A 23,831-nucleotide genomic window follows, 5' to 3' on the forward strand; every position below is an offset into this window, starting at 1 on the left:
AGTAGTCAGTTCCATTCCCAATTCCATGCCAAGCAATATGTCCAACACATTATTGCAGGGGAGACTCCATGTCTTGGGCAAGGCTGTATGGATCCCACTGCAATCATACAAAGAGACAGAGTCTGTTCTAATCAAATTCCTGCCCATTGAGTTTAAGTACTGCTCCACTATGGGGAAAAGGAAAAACTTTAATACTGCTGCAATGATAATAAAGGATTTAAACTGTTATATCCAAAGTTTCCCACAGGTCACTGTGAACAGGATGTTGCATAGTGTCACATCAATCAATCAGACACGTTGTTAGATTTTCAATATCTCGGTTTTAAAACGTTGAAATTGGAGTAGTGGCTCAAATAGTTTAGTACAACAATGTATTAGACTGCTTCACATTTAGGGAAGGGGAAATTACAAATACACTTCCTAGATACAATGAGCAGATTTTTTCCCTTTTCACTGGGCAAGACATCTGTTATATAAAGACAGGTGTTTAAAAAAAATGAAGAAGGGAGGAATTGTTACATTGTTATTCCACCTTGTTCTATTGCTGACAGAAAGCGTGCCAAGTTGTGAAATCTCAGCATTGAATTCAAATGACAAGAGGAGATAATGAGATCTTTTGATGTGGCACGTCGCAGGAAGGAACTGAGGCACTAAGGAACCGCATAACAGGTCAGTTTACAACAAGCGGTTGCATCTGTTTCATGTGTCAGAGCTCTGCTTGTGTTCTCAGGTATTAACATTAGAAATCTGGTGTGATCTTTCCACTGTACATGCACTTTCACATCCAGGAAATTCCTTTATTTAGATAACGATGAAAATCATCATCGCCTTACAGTAATAACCGCAATAATTATTAGGATATTATAGCATTGCAATTCATTATTCAGCGCTTTAAAGTGATCCCGTGTGGATTTTTTTAAGGTTGGTGTAAAAACGTGTAGGGACACCTCATACCCACTCAAAGTACAGCCTTTCGTATTGACTGACAGATTTGAAGTAACTCAAGGATACGGTTATTCAAGCTGATGGAGAGATCACAGTAAAACATGCCAGGCATTGTCATCGAGCGTAACACCACATAAAAACAGTTCCCAACGTTGATGTTGCAATTCCATCTGGCAGCAACATTGTTCTGAAGCAAGCTGAGAAGACAAACAATCACAAAGGACATCACTGAGAGAGCATGAGATATGCAAAGTGAAATGTATTATTGTTGATCGTGAAGAGTGGGGGGGTCACTGAATTTATTTATAGCTGCCAATGAATAATTGATGGAAGGGTGTCACGACTGAAGGGGATGTGAGAGTCTGTGCTTGGCCAGGGCTACGGGAATGGTTCTCATTTTAGTTGAAACAGTGAATGGGCCTCTTCCATGCTTTACATTTAGGAGGTGAGCACAAAAAAGGCTCACATCATTTGTAATCTCCGACCTTTGTGAGTCAGAAATCTCACCCTCCACTCCTGGAGGCTTCTTTTCAATTGTGAACATCTACAGTTTCCAAACAGGTCTGGATGTTTAATTAGACAGGGCAACTTCTTCTGACACTCAGACTGTTTTAGAGGTACCTTCATCTTTTAAATCTAATAATTGCAAGCAAAACACTTTGATTAATATGAAAAATTCCTAGCCAATAATCAATCACGTACACGGGCTTAGCTTGGCACAAAACCAAAACTGCAGATTCCATGTTCTTTGACCAAAGTAATTGTCTGAGCTTAGTTTTGTCAGATTAAAGGTCCTATGGTTATTAACACAGAAACTCTTTATTGATTGAATTCAATTAATTTTTTTTTCTTAAGCTGAAAGCATTTGGGCTTTTTTTTTGTTTCTGAGACCAGCAAAAACAAGGAGCAGTGAAAGTGATCCTGGTTTCCAGTAAAAACAAGGTTATCAAGACAAGGCTGCTGCTGTCTTCCCCGAGCAGGGATTGTCTGTGCTCCTTGAAACCGGGGTCTTGTTAGTTTTCTTTAACTTTTTGCTGGTGTGTGCCATTCCCCTGATTAGCCAAGACACAGCTTGGCATCTCTTCTGGGAACCAGAAGGTGTCTCATGACTAGGTTTAGATTGAATGATCTAATGGGGTCACCCTTTAAGTCAAGAGTCTATTAATGAGAATCAATAAGCATGCCATGAACCAAGGAGAAGATGACAGGGGACATTGACATTTGATAATAAAGACGGGAATGACATTGAAACTGAGTTGGCACTGAAACTGAGGGCTGAGATTCCGTTCTAGGTAGCAAGGGCAGACATTGATTCACACACAGCAGTTTCAAGAGTTTTCCCATATTGGTGGAGTCAAGAAGGTGTTGATCTGCATCAACAGCAAGCTGGATATATTCAGGTGCTCAGTGAGTTTGAAAACTCCTTAGAATTCAGGTACAGTATTAAGAGTGCAACTCACCTGTAAAATAGTGGTTCCACAACATGTGAAGAAATCACCTCCTATGGCATTTAAACATAGCTATTTGCATGTGATCAACCGAAAAGGATTTTGTATTACTGTTTTTTTTTTATTTGAAGCTTATACCCATTTTTTCATTTATTTTTAGGGTGGCAATGAACCTAAATCTGCAGGGTCTTTAAAATTATAAGCAGTCAATGTTAGAGGAAAACAGGTACACTCTATTAATAAAACACAAGAAACAATATTAAGATAATGAAATCTGTTTCAGCTAAGTGAAGAGGAGTCAGAATTTGGGACTATATACAGTAGGTGTGTAAATTTATGGAAAAATAGATTTTTGTTGAAATAATAAATTACCATGAAGACTGTCAAGTTTTTTTTTTGTTCTTGCATAGCCTTTGGTCTCCTCATAAACTTAAGGAGCAATATTTTTGGAAATCTCCTTAGGGAAACACTTAAAGATAAAAAACAAGTTCTTGCATAACAATTTTAAGCACAAAATTAAGCAAAAGAAAATTGTTCTTCTCAGTTGCTTTTCAAGCATACCTGTATCACATATCCATATTTTTTTTATTTGCAGATCTATTACTGTTTAAAGAAAAATATATTTCTCATTTACATACAGTATCTCTTGCAATTCTTGCACAAGAGCCAAAAGCTTTGTTGATTTAAAATTTTCACAGCTCACAGCTTGGCAGCAGGAGGATTTCTGCAAATTTCATTGCAGTTTTATCCCAGAATCAGACGTCTCATCAACCAACGTCTTTAAATGCTTGCAACTAACCCATTACTTCAGAAGAGCAGAAACAGACTGAGCCCAGTCACACTGTGTTTCACAGACTGGTTTAAGATTAAAGATTCTTCCATGTTGAGCTCAGGGGTACCAAAACCCAAGAATTTCCACCTGTCTATGGTGAGCACTTCAGCCTGTTCAGTACAGCGGTGTTTTGTTTTGTGTAACAGAGTGACATAAAAACAAGTAACAGATTTTAGCACAGTCATGTCAGTGGTAGAACTACTCTGCGTACTATGAAATAAGGACTAGAGGAACAATGACAATATCTCTCAGGCTGTGCTATTTTTATACGTTGCTTATACAATTGTATTGTTTGCTTGTTGTTGTCTCCCCCCTGGTTCAGTGCGGAGAATGTCATCTCAGCCCAATGCATGATGACAATCTGCACTGTTCCTGACGCGCAGTCCATGCGTCTCTTTTCATCTCTAAATCTCCACTGCACTTTTAGAAATTTCCGCGAAATCAGTTATCCGAGTGCCAATCAACTTAAAGGGGCAGCTTAGAGAGGAATTTGACTGCCTGAACAAGTTGAAGTTTTTTGGACATGTGAAAAAAAAGGAGTCAAGGTCAAACCTTAACTTGGCTACCTTACAAAACTTGACAGGGCTTGTACAATGTGTATACAGGATGGTCAGAATCAAATAGAATGATTTTTGTTGTTTTAAACTGTAAATGAAAACACATCAAAAACCCAATGTTCCTTTTGTAGTTCCTAAAGCATGTACAAAAGGTCATTTGGAACAAGATATAGACTATTATCATGCACATAATGTGTAGTTCAGAGCTGCTATACAGTGGGAATTCTGCTACCCAAGCATAGGCTGATGTGAAGCATATGATATTACTTAGGTAGGCATGAAAGCAATCTGTTTTAATATCAGACACTTTGGTGTGTGGAATGCAAAGGTTAGCAGAGGTGAAATGCTGGCTGGTGTGAAAAAACCCAAGGCCATAAAATATTAGCCAAAGTCGTTGGTTTCTTGCTTCTGCTCCATTAAAGATTGTAGTAAATTATTGTAAATGCCCTATAAAATGGTTGTGAAACTCAAGTGTGTGTATAATAGGCTACTTGTGACACATTAAAAAAAAAACTTAAAGGAAGACAGATGGGCCAATCAGTTTTGTGTATAATGGCCCACCTGCCAGTCACAACCACAAGGGAATATACTGTAGCTCACAATCATGGAAGCATAAGGCAGCAAACAAAAAAAAAACATTTTTTTAAAATCGGGGGTATTCAAACATTCCAATAAAAAGGTGTTCTTTATTGTTGTTTTTCGAAACTGTCATAAATCTCAATTTGAAAGAAACTGTGTGGGGAGAAAATGGAATCTGCTGAAGAAATGAATATTCTTTAGTTGTATTGCTCTGTTCTGCTGTGAGAATTTGTATCAATGTAATGATGCAATAAAAATTCATGATGTGTGCATGTTAACCACATTACCCAAGTCTCTTGAGTTTCATGACATGAATCAAAAAAAATCATTTTGATGCCTAATTATTTTTGGTCTTGACAGCCTGAGAGCATAATAGCGGCCAACATATTGTAGGGCACAACAATTTCCTGTTTGCTATGAAACATTACAGCTCTGTGTGAACCCCTGATTATTAGCAGTAATGAGAATGTCCCCTGTAACATTAACAGTCTTAGAACCTTACTCTGCTCTATCCCAGGCTTCCTCTATAGAATTTAACGTTGGTTGATTGTATGAAATCAGACCATTTTGGGAATGTATTTTTATTAGAATTTAACAGGTTTCTTTGGGATAAAAATCTGGGTTGTGATAGAAACTTCTTCTTTGAAACATTGGTATCTCTGAGGTTGTGTGTTCATTCATTTGCCTCTTTAAGTTGGTCATGTTTCCTTTATACCTGCTTTAAAAGTTGTGCTGAAAAAAGTGACTTGTTTACATATGCTGCAATAGACTGAACAGGCTTGCTATACAAAACATTTTATTAATAATTTATTTGACAGTCCTCAAGGTACAGTATTTCACTGGTGTTTCATGATTTTGTAGAAACAGATTCTGAAGGCAAGCAAGAAGCTGGTACAGTAAATATGTTGTTTAGGCAGTGACGAGGCCTGGGCTTTCAACTGTTGTAATAGAATATCTTCTTTTTTTAGACATTTTTCTACATTTCCCTCTTTTTGAGCACTGAGAACTTCAACTGGTACCCACTCCTGCTCTCCTAAGGGTTACAAAATTATTTTTATTTTGAGCATTTGAAAGATGTAGGAAGTACAGGTATTGACGTCAGCACTGTAGTTGTATGCAATGTGAGCTTGCATTTGAATCCATCGGAAACCACTTCCAACACGAAACATCTAAAAATGGAATAAAAGATCTAACACCGGAGAAGGAATGTGCAGATGCGCTCTAATCAACAAATACAGTATGCTAATGGAATAAGCTAGGTGTTTATTATTTAATGTCTGTAACATTGGTGAGATGAGCTGGGATGTCTTGTGACACCTAGGGCCCAGAGACAAGTGAACAGGAACACACTTGTCCAGGCTCTATTACATGAACTTGTCAGAATCCCACAAGACGTGCAATGTGGTGCAAAGCACCAATTACAGATGTACAGCTTGTACTGCTTCTAGCAGTGGCCACACAAAATACTAGACCTATGGTTTTCACAGTAGACCTCAGCAGCTCAACACTTCTGATGGTGAATATTAATCAGCATAATGAACTGACCTATGTCATGTCTGTCAATAAAACGTCAGTGCACCTGCTACAAAAAAAATATTCAATTTTCCTGATGGTAACATTGTGAATTTGCTGCAGTTGTAAATGCAAAGTTTCTTTTGCTCAGTATATTTAACTGGGCCACACAAAGATCCCACAGAACTATGGTGGCAAAAACCTTTCATATAGGAATTTTGGTGCGAACCAAGTGAGACACAAAGACTTCATAATAAAAAATGTGCAGTAATTGTTGGAATACTTTAGCTCCTGTTTAACAGTAGTTCGAAAGTGATGGAATATCCTGAATATCACATTCAGTGAATGAGGCATTGTCCTTCTTGAAGGCTGTGACTTCTGCAGTTGCCCACAGGAAGGACAGTGCATCCCAGTAGGTGAGGTCCCAGAGTTTGAACAATGTATCTTAATGGAATCAGGTTGCCTTCAATCACTACAAGTGTAGATCCGGAGATCTTTGTACACTATGATTAGCATGTCAAATATTAACAACTATTCTGCACATCTGTGCCAGTCACAATGGTGTCCATTTAAATGGTCTAAAGTGGGTTTGACTCCACTGTTGATGATTCTACCTGTGGTGAAATCTGTCTTGAAAACCAATGAAGGGCCAGAGGAGATGGTCTTTTGAAAAGTGGGGCATACTGGCTTAATTCTGTACTTTTATTTCTTGATTTCCACCAAGCGTAACAATGAACAAGTTGAATTACTGTACCTCATCACCTGTGCCCAATCAACATTCAACAGGTTAAATCACCTCAACACCTGTGCCCAATTAACTCTCTCTAATGAGGCAATTTACTGCTTATGCAACAGCCAGAGTCACTGAAGTGTATCATGATCTGTCACAAATGATCAATTAATCAAAAAGAAGCCTAAAGTATTTAATATTATTCTAAATCAGTATTTCCTTTTTTTCTAACACAGACATGCAAAACCAGTGGTTGGTTTCTTTTAATATTTTAGGTAAGCCTATGTTATTCTGAGATTTATTGTAGTTCACAAACACCGCCCTAAATTCATTTTTAGCTCAGGAGAATGATACATTGTGAAATTAAGTGCTGGTCAACATGGGTAAGTTTATGAACCCTCATTCTGTGGATTAATATTAAAATAGTCAAGGGAGAAGGTCCAATAAGCATCTGTAACTAGACAAACACTTCAGGATGAATAAGATACTAATCATTGGAAATGATTTACTAGAGCAAAACGGTACAGGATTGCAAATTTGAATATTGTTAGTAGCTTTTAAATGAAAATTAGGATCATGCTTTTAAACATCATATCTGCCAGAAATCTGGAGATAAAATAGTTTCAGATGCTGGAAATTTAGTAGAAATCAAGGTTTGGCAATTAAGGTTATTGAGCAATCCTGTGTTTTTCCACAATGAGGGAAGAGATTATGTTTAATTTGAGCCTGCTGTAGGATCTCCTCACCTCACTCAGGATTAACTATAGCCATGTCAGCCAGGCCCATTGGGAAATCATCTGTCTGGAGTCAGGTCACTGCTGTCCTATGCATATATTCATGGGCTTAACCTCATATTATTTCAATGTCGTGGTAAAAAAAATCTATTTAATTTACAGAACACAAGTTCTGAGCATACATGCATAGAAATGATGTATAAAGGTATTTCCCGTTTTATTGAGATTTTCTGAGACTTTTAAACTGTATATAAAAGGTGCAGTTGGTTTTAGTATGTACCAGGCAGTTTCTAGAAATAAATGTACATGGAATTTCCAAATGATATGAGATCAACTCTGGAGCCCCGGGTTCTGTCTGTGTGGAGTTTGTATGTTCTCCCACGTGACCCTGAATTGCAAAAAGCGGCTGGAAAATGGACAACACGATATGATATCAAGGTATTGGGAGGTGTTGGTGGGACACTGGGAATATTGAGCAAAATATTAGCTAGTATAAAGAAGATCAGCACTTTGTAAATCAGAATATTTTATGGTGGACCTGAGCAGGCTACATTCAAGCACTTTGGTTTCATACAAAACACATTTATTGTGAACGAGTAGTTATGAACCCCGTGCAGGTTGCTGAGAGAGTGCGATGGCTCAGAGTCCGAGAGGATCGAGGCAGCAGAGTGGTCGGTAGTTCCAGGCTAGAGGTCGGAGTCCAGTAAGAGAAGGCCGCGAGGCAAACAATTCCAAAAAGGAGTGAGGCGAAAGGGTTGTCGTGAGCTCCAACACTAGGAAGGTCTGTAAGTTGGTAGCCAGAGGTTCGAGGACGTAGCAAGCTCAGGTGGCGGATAGATTCCTAATACCAAGCGAGGACTAGGAGTGAACGGAGGGTTTAAATAGTGAGGGGACAAGGAGATTGAATAATGAGGGTCAATTGGTGCCGGCTGTGCTCGTAACAACATTTCATGTCAGATCCATAATGATAGTGAATTCAGTAGTTCGGTTAGATCCTAGCGAATGCAAGAGAGGATGAATACAGTATGTGTGAGGTATCTGGCTTGGCACCCCTTGGTAAGGAATTGGCAGCCTATTGGAGGCTGGATAGTGAGTTAGGGAGCTGCTGGAAGGGAGAAAGGGGCAGGCAGAGGGAGATATGAGAGAGATATGCCAAAGCAAGTCCCGGGTACCAGGAAATTGGTGTGCAAAATTAGGATTTCATCTTTTTCCTATCATAATTTACGTTATAACTCATTAAATAAAAATGAATCAACATTGACAAAATGTCACAAGCTAGAATTGATCCTAGGATCACCAAGGTAGTAATGTTTCCCACAAAACCAATGTACTGCTATTACTTTGTGGGCTTGTATACAGGTTCTGCTTACCAGAAGTGTGTTCAGGCTGTTTGTTGCTGTTTTGAAGACTCAGATTTCAAAGGATTCCTTATGAGGCATTAAAACTGTTTCCAGCACGTCTTCAGGAATAAATTTCTGTTTATGAGAAACTAGTCTAATGTTCTCCTAGAGCACTGATGCATTAAGACTCCATCACAGTTTCTGCATATGTTTTCTAATAGGATAAATTACTGTAACTACACTCCAGGCCTACAGCTGAACAAAGTCTTCCCTGAAGTACAAAGTATTAATAAAATAAAATGTTGGTAAATATTGAGGTAAATATTGCCCACTACGTGGATCTTGCACAATTGCTGCAATTATTTATCACTCATAAAACAGCACTCATTTCAATTTTGAATACACATTTCCAACAACACAGAATTTTCCTCCAGCAAAAAATTCTCCAACCAGGAGTTTCAATGTCTACAGTCATGTTTATCTTCTGAGTTCCAAATTGTTCAGGCTTGAACATTCAACATTATCCAAAAAAAAATTAAGCAAAGCCAAATTCTTTCAACGGATATTGTCTTTACATCAATTCACATTTGATACATCTACAATTTTCCATTTCTAAAAGAGTATGCTGGCGCTTTTTTCAGATGCCCAACAGTGAGGCATTTTTCTTTCATAAAAATGAGAAGTTCACTTGAGCCTAAACAAAATCTCCGGAGTCTGTGTTATGTAGTAAGTCAACGAAACTCTGGGAAGCATCAGGCATATTAACCCTGGCAATGCTGCACCTCTTGCTCTTACTTGTAAACCTTGGCTAAAGACAGAGGGTGAGAGCCCAAATCCATCCATTTTTTAACCACTTCATCCAGTTCAAGGTCACAGGGATCTTGAGAAGCAATGAGTCCAAGGCAGGATACATCCTAGACTGGACACCAGTCCCTCACAGGATATACAGACACAAATATCTACAGACAAGGGCCAATTTTAGAAGGGCCAAACTCCACACTGATAACTCCCCAGAAATAGAAACTATGGCCCCAGTGCCACGAGGAAGCAATGCTAACCACTGTGCCACGGTGCTACTCAGAAGGAGACTACAATGTGTACATAAAATATTGGTGCACTCAGTATACCAGCGCTTCCCAAACTGCATTGCTGTGGTATGGATATGTCCGCTGTGTGTCGCAGAATCAGAAGGAATCATCTTTAAAAGGTGTAGATCAGGACCTTTGCATAGGTTTTCCAGGACCTGCTCCAAATATTAAGATATTATTCTTCATTAAATCAGCCTCACATTTCAACTAGTCTAAACAGAGAGGTCAAGGTAAATCTGTAGCCTTATGTTTCAGTTTCAGAATAAACGGTCTTGCTGTATCGATGCTGATTTTTTACAAATCATTCGAGGTGCCACAAAAAAAAATTGTGACATTAAATGTGCACTGCCAGCTGAAAAGGCTTTGGAAGAACTGCAGTATGCACACGTTTTTTTTTTCAGTTCATTTGGAGTTTTGTGGTTTTACAGGGTATTATTTCCGTGTTAGTTACAGTGGTTTCAAGAGGCATTTTTGCACGTTTTATTCATAGTTGTTGTAACTGCTCTAAAAGTTACGGCCAATATGAATGTGTGCCTTTGGGCACTGTATCATCATTGTACTGCTGTGGGAGTCTAGGTGGTCCTGCAGAAAGGGCTTGTTCCCATTACATTAATAATTCCTGGGTCTTACTCTGAGCTGGTGACTGTAAGCTCTTTGTGCTACAGTATAGTGCTATATTCTGGTGTAGTTGAAAGTTCAGCTAGAACTTGTGGCAAGTGAATTATCAGTAGAAGCAAAAAGTATCTGTGTATTAACATATTATTGTTGTTGTTGATGCCGCTGTTACTACAGCTACAACACAAAGTTAGTTGTCTTAACAGATTTATCTTTACGTCCTTCAAGCATTGTTAAATAAAACCTTTAAATTCCCTAAAAGGAGTGCATTACAGAAACATCCATTGTCCTAACACCTGCATGCTCTGTTTGCCCTCATAAACAGTTCAAATCCTTCTGTGACACAAATTAATGTGAATGATCAATGATGAGCAAATATAAATGTATTGCCATGGAAACTAAGAACTGGAAGATACCAGCAGTGTGATGCATTACAATAGTCAATAGTCTTGCTGTGGTTTGAATGATTCTTCAACAAAATGCAGCTCTTTTTCTAAATCTAAAAGATGCTGATATTCTTCCTCATTAAAGCAAAGTAAATATTTCTTTCCTTGCTTTGAACCTACATTCATAAGAATATACAGCCCTGTATTATGTGGTCTTGGGCTTGGGACCTGTCTTGTCTTGGTCACCAACACCCTGCCTTGGGCTAAGAAGTTATTGGAAATGGATGATGATGAGAAAAATAAGGATATAACAGATGAAGATCGTGCACAGATTGTGCCATGTGATTTTTTGCCAATTAAAGTGAGAACATCCAGTTATAAACTCCAGTGAGGACTGCAAATGACAGTCTAGTGAAGTTAGAGGAAAAGCAGAAGAGCACATACAGTAAGTAACACATGATGGAGTCCCAGTACTGCTCAGGTCAGTTATGGTCAGGCAAAGTCTTCTTCTCCACTAACAAAAGCCAATTCTACCCAGAATGCTAACTAAAAAGGAGCTCAACAATTATGCAACTTTGCTCAGTCAGATATTCGATTGGTGACTCAGTCAAATAGTACTAAGGTGGCTTGCATGCAACAAAAGCAAATTATTTTAAGAAAACAAAGTATGGATGAGTCTATGAAAAAGTACTCTTATACTGCACCATTATCATAGCTGGTGTCTTTTGTCCCTTCACAGACGTACTTGTACATTGGTAAAAACTATGACAGAACATTTATTGGAAAGTATCCTAGTCTGTGAATATGTTAAACATCTGAAAAATGTCAAAATAGGCAAATTACTGATCATCCTACATTTCTGCTTATTTTAATTAACTACAAGTGCAATTCTTTAAAACTTTCATTCCCCCTATTGCCAGTTGTTTCACCTGGGAAAAAGTTGGTGGGATGGCATTTCATATTTCAATAATATGCTTGTAATCCCAAACACACTTTCTGCTGATTCCGTCTGCTATTACTTTTTTAATGTTAGGTGGAATCTTCAAAATTAATAACAACTGTTGTAAATGATTTCATCCTTTTTATGTAAAACACAATACGTGACATATTTCGAGGTGTTCTAAGAAATTTGCAATCTCCCGTAATTTCAGACAAACAAAAAAAAGCTTTTGGAACAACCTCAAGGATACTCTAAGAACAGAAGCCAGTAGGAGGACAGCAGTCTTCAGCCAAACTGATCTACATCTGGCACAGGGTCTGCTCACCACCTGTTCTGATCGGTCCCCAGTCTGACTTGAAACACCTAATGATGCAAATTGGTGACAAATTATTCTGTCCAGGATCTAAGCAATATCTGATGTAAATGATCAAGAAATGGCCAAACTCTGTTCCCATTATCAGTTAACGATCACCAACCCCCACGCCCTCCCCTCCCCAATGGGACCAGGCCTCAGATGGTGGTTGCTGCTGTTAGCTCTCAAAAGGCCTTTTCTTATTATTATCGTTACAAGACCTGTAGTCCAAGATTAGGGTAATAAATTCATCTCTAACAGGGACGGCTTATCCTGACCACTTGCAGACAGAGCCTGTGTAAAAATAAATTTCAGATTTAGAAAAGGCCACTGTGATTTTAACAAATCCAGTCCCACATTCTGGTGTTAACCCTTGGCAACAGAAGCAGATCTGAGACATTTTGGTCATGTTTAAGGTTTTTGTGATTTGGCTGGAATTCAGCTGAATCAAGTACACTGGCCTTTTCAGCTTCATTTAATTTTTCATGTTATTTATTCTCTCCAAAGAGGTCCATTTCCCCTATCAAAACGACCTGTCTTTGTAAATGTCAGATTGTTTTTGAAATTTACCTTCAACTGCCGTCAAGGTGTACAGTTAGGCTATTCTATGAAGAGCTGCTGAAAAACACAGCATCAGCTCTCATGTGATTGAAGGGAGCACCTGGCTCAAAGGCTGTTAACACATCCGGCACGCTCTGTGAAGCACTGTTGGACCAGGCAATTATTGAAAGACACTATTAAAAGTGCTGAACTTATTACTGGCAATCCAGCTTTGTTTTTCTTCATAACAATGATAAAAATTCCTACCATGGTAGAATGAGCAAATCCCAAGATATGAAATTATACAACCTCTGCCATCCACTTCCACACTTGTGGTATAAATATTAAACCTTGGAAGCACATTGCCATGTTACTCGATACTAGTGTGTTGAAGTCTGCTCCATCTTATGCTTGGTGTTTTATCACATCCCTGTTATCATTATGTCAGGGCACTGTAATAGAATAGTGAGGATGGAAATAATGACTAACAGGCAGGAAAAGTTAAATATCAATCCCTATCCAAAGGAATGAAATTCCATGGAAATCCCCTTAAGCAATGGAGGGAAATGCCATTTCTCAAGGCTCAGAATACCGCTGGGGTTTCAGGGTTTCTAAATCTGTTGCATGTATGAACTATGAATTAGCAGTATTCGGTGAATGAGAACTTAGCCAAGACAAAACCAAGACAACCACAGACAAGCCATCCAGCCCTGGAGAGTGTGTAGCCGCCTATATCAGCTCAGAAGACAGACTGAGAGACTGTGGAGAACTGCTACTGCTCAAGGTTGAATGTGTCCACTGCACAGTAATTCAGAGCCAGCCTGAAGTAGACAGGTCCACCGATTAGTACTTATTTTTGAAAGAAATGGGAAAGGTGGTGTTTGTTTCCCAGTGTTCCTGAGATAGCACGAGTTAATGAGGCAGTGACAAGGGAACAGTTTTAAGCTTTATTTAATTACAGTTAGCAAGGAATTTGTGTGATGTTTCATTCAGACTATTGGCTAGTGTTGGCAGCAAAGCCTATCTGAGAGACAGCCCACCTACAAACATATTCCTGTCTTTGTGGGAACGTTTCTTTGACACTCATCTTATTTTCATATATGATTCCAAAATCCTATTATTATGGGTCTAGTCCAACAAAATTAAACTCTGTGCAGGAATGAAATAACCTGAAACAAATGTGATTGGCCCCGGGAATGTGCTTGGAAGACAAGAGGTCTTTCTTATAAACATAAGAGCCATGTGCACCGTGAGGATGCCCCCACATTATTTGGTATGGGTCCTGGGTTCGATTCTGGACCTGCGGTGCTAACTGTGTGGAGTTTGCATGTTATCCCTATGCTTGCATGGCTTTCCTCCAGGTGCTCTAGTTTCCTCCTGCAGTCCAAAAAAGAACTGGTAGCTTAACTGACTTCTGCTAAAGGTGGCCCTAGGTGCGAGTGTGTGTTTGTGTTTGTGTTTGTGTTTATATGTGTGCCCTGCGATGGACTGGACTAGGTGTACCCTGCCTTGCACCTGTTGCTTGCTGGGATAGTCTCTAGCACCCCAGAGACCCAGAATTGGAAGAAGTGGTTAGAAAATGGATGGATGGATATTCTATTAGATACCTCTATATATATATAATAAGCAGACATAACAGTTGCATTTCTATCAGACCCTGTGCTTCAGAGGTCAAAGGTGACAGCAATGCACCTCCAGTGTACTACTTGTAGCCCCTTTAGGGGCTGGGTGAGGCTAATTTTTGGATATGATAGTGCAAGAGGCAGAGGTGGGAAATTAACCTGAAAACTGAAATAGGAAATGAGAGAATGAGTCCATTCAGTCCCCGGAACAGACATTTTGTTGAAAAATGCCAGAATATACATGCAATAAAATTAAAGGACTTAAGCTTCAGTGGATGACAACAATTTACCACTATGTCTAGAGAACATCAAACTACTAACCAATTTTGGCATTCTAAAGACAGCCTCTCTACTTGTGGTTGTGTTTGAAGGTCCTCTGCCCTAGTTCCAGGCTATAGGCAGAGCTCAGGCACTGTAGTGAATTCGTACCCAAAGCCACAGCATTTTTGGGGTTACACTGGATCCCTATTACATCACCATATGAAAACTGAAAACATGATTGATTCAATAAACTCTCTCAGTCCTCTGAGCTGCAGACCACAGCAGTACAGGAAATGCGGACTAAGTATGCAAGATTGCAAAGCTCAGTTTTCTCAAATTTTTCTTTTTTGACCACTGAAATTCTGTCATATGTTATGGAGCCAAAAATCAGGTAACCAAAATCCTGACTTGTCTCATATATATTACTCACCAAATGAGGTAACTCCACAGAGCTTGCTATAGATTGCGTGTCCTGCCTAAAATGCAAGTACATTTTCCGACATACCGTTTCTGTTATGCTCTTATAATTAGAACAGATTAGGATGACAGCTGTTTGTCTTTGCTGGTATTTTATTTGGCAACAGACCTATTCCAAAGCCTCATTGTCTTATATTTCCCAAAGCCTATAGCCTATTATATTGGATATACTATATTGTATATCTGTTATTTTCTTCAGATGAAAGATTAGCTGCACCCACCACTGCGTATAATATGAAGGTCTACATTTTGCCTTCACCAAAGCTACATACTTTGTCTGGATAAAGAGCTATCACTGACACACTATGGACCAACATCAAAGGCACTGTGAGAGAGCAATTTTGTTTGTGCAGTGTATTTAGATTACCCAAATTAATGAAAATCCTTGTCACAAGAACATAAGAATGAATACAAACTAGCCCTTTTGTAAGATAGTACTTCCTGATCCAAGGATCTCTTCCAGATAGATCTTGAAGGACACCCAGCCAGGGAGCTGGCTTTAACAACATGGCTGGGTAGCTTGTTCCAGACTCCCAAAACCCATTGCACATCAAGTGCCTCCTATTCTCAGTTCTAAATGTAGTTCCTTTTCTCCAGGTTAGTTGAGTGGATCAGAGATGTGGACTGAGTTTTATGGTGACAAACCAGCCAAAAGGAATCATTATACAGTAAGTATTATAATATTGTGTCATTATAGATATTCAAAATTCTTTTGATTCTGAAAGGCATTTCAGGCCAGACAACAATGTACAGTAAGTTAAAAATCCAGGAAGTTATCTGTTATAGATAGTTCAGCATTATATACAACATTAATGGCACCGTCAACTATAGAAAGGCACAAAGAACTCACAGTAAATGCCAGTTAATTCAGGATTTAAAAGAACAGACTTTACTCAATCTGTGACATGTTAAGCATAGAGATAGGAACAAGTTAAGGTTTATTCCATGCTGAAAAGAGAAGAAAAAACACTATGTTTCGGCTGTGGAGACTTCTTCGGGTGAGTGGGATAAACGTGTTCCTTTGCAGCCTACAGATGCAGACGAAGCTACTTATTTGAATAACTTAAACAAGGAGATACAGTAGTATGGCAAGAACAAAATTACAGTACATCTTATTTGTGAAAGTTTTCTACGATAAGCTTTCATTAGGCTTGTATCATGATGAGGAATGAAGGAAGTCAGTTCTCTAAAAAATCGCGGAGAAAAAAAGCTATGTGTGTTAACTGAGAAAATTAGTTTAGCATAATTAGAAATCCAATTGATGCACTAAAAAGTAATTAAACATATGTAGCTTAGAACTCAAGAGTATTAGGTGGTCTCTTTTGATTAAATTACATCGTTTGAGAGTTGTGAATTGCCTGCGTCCTCCCTGTCGGTTAATTTCCACTTAGGAAGTTAAACTGGAGGATTCGGATTTGTCCAGCCTGGATTCTCAGATCCTGTTTTAATGAAGTAATAATGAACTGGGCAGAATCACTTTGCTATGATTATGTCAACAGTGCAGAATTAATTTGTATCAGGCCTGGTGGATTAGCTGAGATTTGAACCACCAAGCTGCCTGAGAAGGAGAGAAACTATTCGGGGGTATGAATTGTCCAAGGATGAACATAAGGGAGATTTGCATAGAGGTCAGACCATGTATTTATGGAGGGTTTTGTGTATCTTCTTAGCCTTTCATATTCTGACATCATGGCTTTCAATAAGCAACGAGCCTGCAAAACAAAAACAAAGGAGGTGAAGGTAAAGCGAAAGAAAGGAGGATTCGAAATTTGGAATTTGCCAACAGCGGTTGACTCTTTTTTTTTCTTTCTCCTTTTGTTGTTGTCGCGAAATGATACAGTTGCTCAAGCGCAGCGTTTGAATCCTAAGGACCTTGGGGAGAGGGTTTTTTTTTCTCTTCCAAGCTCCCTTCTAACGTGGATTAAGAGGATTAAAAACCATAAAATGACCAACCACTAACTCCCCAAGCAGATTTGGCTTTCCCAACTCCCTGCATCCAGGGACAGACTACAGGCTGGTTTACAAAGTTTCTCTGAATGGCCCTGTTTAGCATGACAAAGGGCAGAACAATTCACTGAGCCACCCGAATGGCACACAATGAACTTGCTGCAGTCTATCCACCTCATTTTCATCTGAACAAATGACATTACACTTGGCAATGACATTGTTCTAAACTCGAACATGGAGCTCCTTTTTCTGAGCAAAGCTCAAGGTGTCATATTAATTATTTAAATCTTTGGAAAATTTCAGCTCTATTCCTCCAAGGCTCTGCTCAGTGCCAGAAGGTCTGGAATCTGCATTAGTTTTGTTAATTAGAACTGAAACAAGGCTTTGATCTCAATGATTATAGCAAAAAAAAAAGAAAAGGGAAATAAAGAAAGCTTCTTGAATGGATCATTTTTTCTAACCTATTTTCTCTTTAAAAAAATGTGGCTTTCCTACCGACGCCTTCAACTTTGATTTAGGCAGTGTAATGTCTAGCAAAGAAGTCATTGGTTTACAGTTAAACAACTTGAAAGAGCCTGGGTGAGAGGTAATTGCAACACCCCTAATCCTCACATGGATGCTGACAGAACTGTTTTCACTTTTCATTGGCACTATTACATAGAACAAAGTCAAGCTCTAAGTGGATAGAAGCAGATGTAGGTGGCCCGGTCTTCTTCTCTTATGCCAATTCACACCAAAGGTCAAATGTTCAGTTACATGCAGGAAGAATCCTTTTCACAGGAGCCTGCCATTAGGAGCCAGACATTATAACCTCTCTAAATGTCTTTTCTCATGTCTGGATCTCATTTTCTTAGATGAAACACCTAATGACAGCGACTTCGGAAAACTTTCTTTTCTTTTGGAAAACTCAGCTTTACCTGATCATCCAAATAACAGCATTAACCAAAACAGTGGATAACTCTTTATGTTTCATCAGGCCTTCTCTCTCGTACATCACAGGAGCCTATTATTTGTGACAACCTGAGCTGTTTCCACAGGAATTACATCTTTAGGCACTTTCAAAAATGCTTTGAATTTCAGAGGAGTGAAACACCAGCACTTTGGATTATTCTGCTGTTTCTTTTTTTTTTTTGGGGGGGGGGCTCAAATCTGTATAACTACAATCCAGCAACATTTCAACATGCTGAACCCAGAGGAATACCATATCAAGTGCTCTAACATACTGTATTTGCTGAAAGACAAACACAGTTAGTTTTTCATTGGTCTCAGACGCCAGTTAATGGTCTGTTTAAGGGAAAAAAGAGTGCATGAATTGGGTTTGTTTGTAGACAGTGACTTTCTGAGCAAATATTCAATAATGACATGCACGTTGTCAGTATCGTGGCTTTAACTGGAACCTGCAACCTGAGAACCTCTTTCATTAGGAGGTTTGACTTCCTCAAGACAGTCAGCTGGGTTCTACTATTTTGTTTCTTTGATTTAGTGACTGGCAAACATATGGTGTATTGGTTATCATTATTGTTGTTATTTCTTGTGGTGTTAATGGTCGTAATAGCTGCAAAATTGATTTTGGAGAAGGCAGGAGCCGCAGTCAGGTGTCTTGTCTGTCATCTTCCAAAAGATCTATAGTTATAGGTATAATAGCAACGTTATAGGACTTATAACTGGTTGTTCAGTTTTAGAAATTTGAAAGTGGATAGCAATTGCTTTCTTAGTTCTCTAACATTAATTTAAACTGCAACCATGTAGGTTAGAGATAGAGAGACAGGATCAATGCCAGGAATAGTGTTCTCACGTAAGTATCTTACCAACATGTTCAATACCCAGTTTGCACCTGAATGTGACCTGGCTTTTACCCTGCAATATTGGCAAGGTGATGATAGAGTCACCATCCGAATTTTTGCATCTTTATTTCTTCCATGGAAAACCTTTAGCAGATTTCTGCCAATAGTTAAAAAATTGAACAGTTCATGCAAGTTGAATTACATTTTTTTCCATGCCAACTGAGAAAACAGGGGCTCGTTCAAGGGGAGAAGTCCATTTATTGCCTCATTTCCATCCTGCATGATTGTTTTAGACAGGCTGATGAGAGCTGTGCTGCACTGCAGGGACTTAGGTATCAGTTACATACTCTACATGATTGGTCTTTTATGATGAGTTCTGAGATTCCTTAAATGGGAAGAAATTTCCTCCTGTACATATAACATTCATTAGTTATTTAATTCGTGTTTCAGACAAGCATACTATTGCTTATCTGATTTCAAATGCCTCCATGTTAAAGACCTCTACGTAAATAATTACACTGAGAGGCTGAAATAACTCATTTATTTAGTCTTGAACAGAGGTAACTACGTTGTGGATGTATGGAACAAGCTACCCAACCATGGCATTGAGTTTTTTTTCAAGGAATTGCTGGATGAGATCCTTGGATTAATTAACTGCTTACTACCAAGCAGGCTGCGGAATGGCTTTCTCTCATTTGTAACCATTCTTATGCTCTTACTGTATATGCAAGTAGTCCTATGTTTGCAGGGGCTGCGATGGATTGTCATGACCTGAAGGTTCATTAGTCCAAAATATAAGAACAACCTCCATCACTGGTGAGTGGTGAGAGCCTAGGAAGTACCACGAAATGCAGTGTCAGTTCTGTCCAACAGCATGTCATTTCCACTCCAGGACTCCGGGATAACTATAGGAAGCAGTCTTGAAAGTTGATTCCGAAGATGCCAATAGATTCATATGTTCACTGGTTTCAGGACTAGTGGCAGTGAGTCAGTTTGCATAACAGTTGCCCGTTCCAAACCAGGCGGTGGGAAAAAATAATAGACACTCTTTAATAATATGTCAAAGAGAATATTAAGGATTTAACCAAAAAAATAAAATAAATCATTTCAATCTTCTACTCAAGGAGGAATTTTGCTAGCTTTTAGCAGTTTTCTTTCCCTTGTCAATTTCAACTCTCTGTTTTATTGGTTACTTCTGGTTGATGTAGGTAAATCATTTTAGAAAATGGCGAGGCCATTCTGTCTCACTCCCAGTGCTTCTACTGTTTACAGCTGGGATCTAAATAAATGTTCAACAGTCCAATTGTTCCTCTGCCAGCTCCTCTTTCTTGTTTGTGTTTTTTTATTCCCAGTTTGTTATGGAAAAGGAAAATAATTACATTAGAACTAAAGTAGCCTGTGGCAGTAGGTCTTGATTTTGATACTCTATAGCCCCAAGTCTGCTCACTTCAGAGTCCTCTATGAGCAAGTGTAAATGAATACAAAGGATTTAGAGGATTAGCTCTTAAGACATTTGGTGGGTATTGTTCTCTTTTTGTAAATTACTTTTGCTGGTTGCATGTGGCAGACTTCTGATCCAAGACATCTCCATGAGGAAATCTTATAATTACCTCTTCCTCAGAAAACGACAGCTTTGGCCTCTGGACCTTGAATCTTGGACATTAGCAATTGAATAGAAAGCCTTCATACTGTATATCATTTTAATCTTTCATGTTTAGGTCTGCCAGATGGCTTATTATTGCTGGTTCTGGGGAGAGAAGGAGACAAATGGCTTCTGTCTTTTTTAAGAAGTGATCCAAAAAATTGCATTCATATAGGATGAACACTGGATAATTGCATTGCAGGCTGCTTGATACTACAGAGTTTGCATGCTCCTACTATAAATCAAAAACATGTAAAGCACACAAAGTTCTGTATGATCTTGCCAATGGTGTTTAGAATGTCAGAAAAAGCTCAAATTCAAAATGTATGCAATTAACATTTTCTGTCGCTTTCACTTAATTTTGTGATGTGATTTGGTTAAATTCTAACCTTAATTTCAAATGATTACCATTACAAAAATGTGTGCATTTTGCGAAGGAGAAAGATCTTTATGTGTATTCAGATTTTTTTTTTCAAACAAACATTAGCACAACATTACTAATATTGATGTTAGGAAATTTGTATTTTTTCCTATAACCATCACATGCATAAATCAGGTCTTTGTTCAACAAGGTTAAATAATTTCACTTCCTGCTTGTTTCCACATTGTAAAATGTAACTTTCAAGCTGAAAGCCCAGGTGAGACGAACAATAATATTGAATAATTTTCAGTGCACTGTAAAATATGAAAAGCATACATAATTGAGTATAAGAAAGGAATCACGATGGCTTCTAAAAATGTAAAGTTAACTCTTAGAAAGCAATAATGCACATCTGGGCTTTGCTTTTTATTGGAACTCTTTTTTATTTCATTCCTCTGCAACACTTTGCATTTCAAGCTCCTTCTTCTCGTAACTCTGCACCAGGTTTCCAAAACGAAACAATAAGGTTTAATCTCCAGTGCTGACAATGATTCATGAGCTTGATAAAAAACTCTGTTTAGGTGTTGTCATTAAAAAGCCATTTTTTTCCATACCTTGTGTGAAAGAAATACAAAAAAGCTCCCCCAAAGTGTAATGGTTTAATACCTCCACAGCTTTTCATTGGTGTTTCTGCTCAACAGGAGGCTGTGATTGTCTCCTTTCTTTTCAGTTACTTCACCTGTTCAAATTCGTGCACAACAGAAAAGTGTTATTCCACAGCAAACGCCTTTTGTTTTTAACAATAATGAAGATGATGCTATTATTATTAGAAGTAGCAGTAATAGTGACTAAAATGCTGGGATGACTGCCAGTCATTGAGTATCCTTGATTGCTGTGCAGTGTTATCATTACCAGCACAGTGGAGCTGTGGTCTTAGTGTGACTAGGAAGAGGGTGGCCTGACAAGAGCATGTTTCAGAGAATACCTGCATGTGTCATCTTCTCTGCTGTGCTAGTTCATCATCCAATTCATCATTTTATTTGCTATAGCATCCTTCAGTTTTCCACAGAGCACCTTATTGCAATCAACAATATGACATTTGACCTTGTGAGCATAGAAAGAAAATGTTGATTACCTCATTTAATGTACTTTTTACATTTGTGGTATATTACTTAGTCTATAGTGCTTAGTTTCCTTAAAGTCCTGAGATGGTATCCTACCTTCCTGAGTCCTCCTGAGTCTTCAAAGTTACAGAGGTTTCCTGTGTCTGCCATCTTGGGTCCACCTAGACCCTACTGCTAGCTGTGTTAATTGTGAGCTGGGACAGTCTAATTGGAGTGAGTGTAAAAAACTGCCAATTCTCAATTTTGAGGAAAGATAAATGATGAGCAAAGTATCAAGTAAAATTAATCTTCTTTGGGTGTGAGAGAGAGCTTCTAACATGGAGAGAATATACTGTATTGTACAGGAGAACAAGGAACAGAGGTGAGAGTACAAGCACAGAAAGGGGGATCAGAGGAGAGATGTGAAGAGATTTTGGCTTCTGATGTTTTTGAATAGGAATCCTGAAATCCCCGTAAGAGAATTCATACAGAAAGATTAGTCAAATTGTGGACAGGAGAGGTGATATAGGGAAATATTGGCTTAGAGAGATCTTTGTTTGATCCTCACTGCTCTAACATGCTTGCTGGAACAGTCTCTTCAATGTAAATCGCAGGGCATTTTCTGCTTCTGCTGCAGTAAATGAGATTACAAGATACACAAGTTCTCTGGGTGAAATGGCCCAAAGGACAATGTGTAAGTGTGATGCTGGATTACATATTTCCAGGCAATCCAGCAGTTTCTGTTATCAGTTTCTAGTACAGGAAAAGCTTCTGGTGTGGATGGTAGCTGTGGGTAGCTGAGGGAATTGTGGAGAAGCAAGTTGCACAGATCAGTTGGTCAATATGAGCAATATGAGATTATGGGGGACAAGACTGAGTTGTTGCAGGTTCATCCTGTCAAATGGTGAAGTCATTTTTATCCTGGCAATTGGAAGGGTGTTGGAGTGAAAGGGAAATATGGTTCTGGGCTGTTTCTGGCTCAAGTGAGGGCTCTGTTACTACAGCGTGTAAGGCATCCCCTGTCAATGAAGAGAGAGCATAACAAGGGCTTGGTTATGGAAGTCTAAGCCATCACTGCATAACCTACAAAGTCTGAGGAAGTATGAGAAAAGGAGAGAGTTTTTGGTGTGTTTTTAATGTGGAAGGAGCTATAAAGGCGATACAGTAGATATGTGAATCAGTGGGTTTAGAAAACACACAAAATGACAGTCCTGGGTAGTTATGTGTAAAAAAGGAAGAGTGGTTGAGAATATATTACCAGTGAATTTTAGAAATGGGTAAAAGCTGGTGAAATGATCCAGGAATTGTTGTACCAGATGGTGACACCGGCACAGTTACCAATGTATCATAGAAATATATTTCCAAACTTGCACCCACAGCAACTCCACTGACCTGCTGGTAGAAAATGTTATTGAAAGAAAATGTATTCAGTGTGAGAATCAATTTAGATAATTGTACAAGGGAAAATAACATTCATTGTCTTACAGAAGGCAAGCTCTATAACATGAAAGAAATAAGAGGAAAAAATAAAAATCTTCAGTTATCTCTTGAAATATCCTCATTGGCATAAATGTTTGTGTGTTCAACAGTAATTCCAGTCTTTAAATGTAATTTGAGTTTTGATATGGTATCCCTTACTATCCTTGGGCAGTCTTAGAAAGCCATGATCAACACATTGTACATTATGAGTCCATTTCTGAGGAAAGGCCAGTCAGAAAGCAGGGAAAAAATTGTGGTAAATCATCAATAGCCAGCAGCCATATCATATCATATCATATCATATCATATCATATCTCTGTAGTGATTAAAAATCCCAGGGTGCTTCTTGAAAAGAGTCGGGGTGTAACCCCGGTGTCCTGGCCAAGTTTCCCATTGGCCCTTACCAATCATGGCCTCCTAATAGTCCTCCTCTATGAACTGGCTTCATTACTCTGCTCTCCTCCCCACTGATATCTAATGTGTGGTGAGCTCCAGGTGGATGCTGCACATTGGTGGTGGTGGAGGGGAGTCCCCATTACCTGTAAAGCACTTTGAGT

Source organism: Lepisosteus platostomus, chromosome 2, assembly GCF_059453375.1.
Source record: "Lepisosteus platostomus isolate fLepPlt1 chromosome 2, fLepPlt1.hap1, whole genome shotgun sequence".
Classification (NCBI taxonomy): domain Eukaryota; kingdom Metazoa; phylum Chordata; class Actinopteri; order Semionotiformes; family Lepisosteidae; genus Lepisosteus; species Lepisosteus platostomus.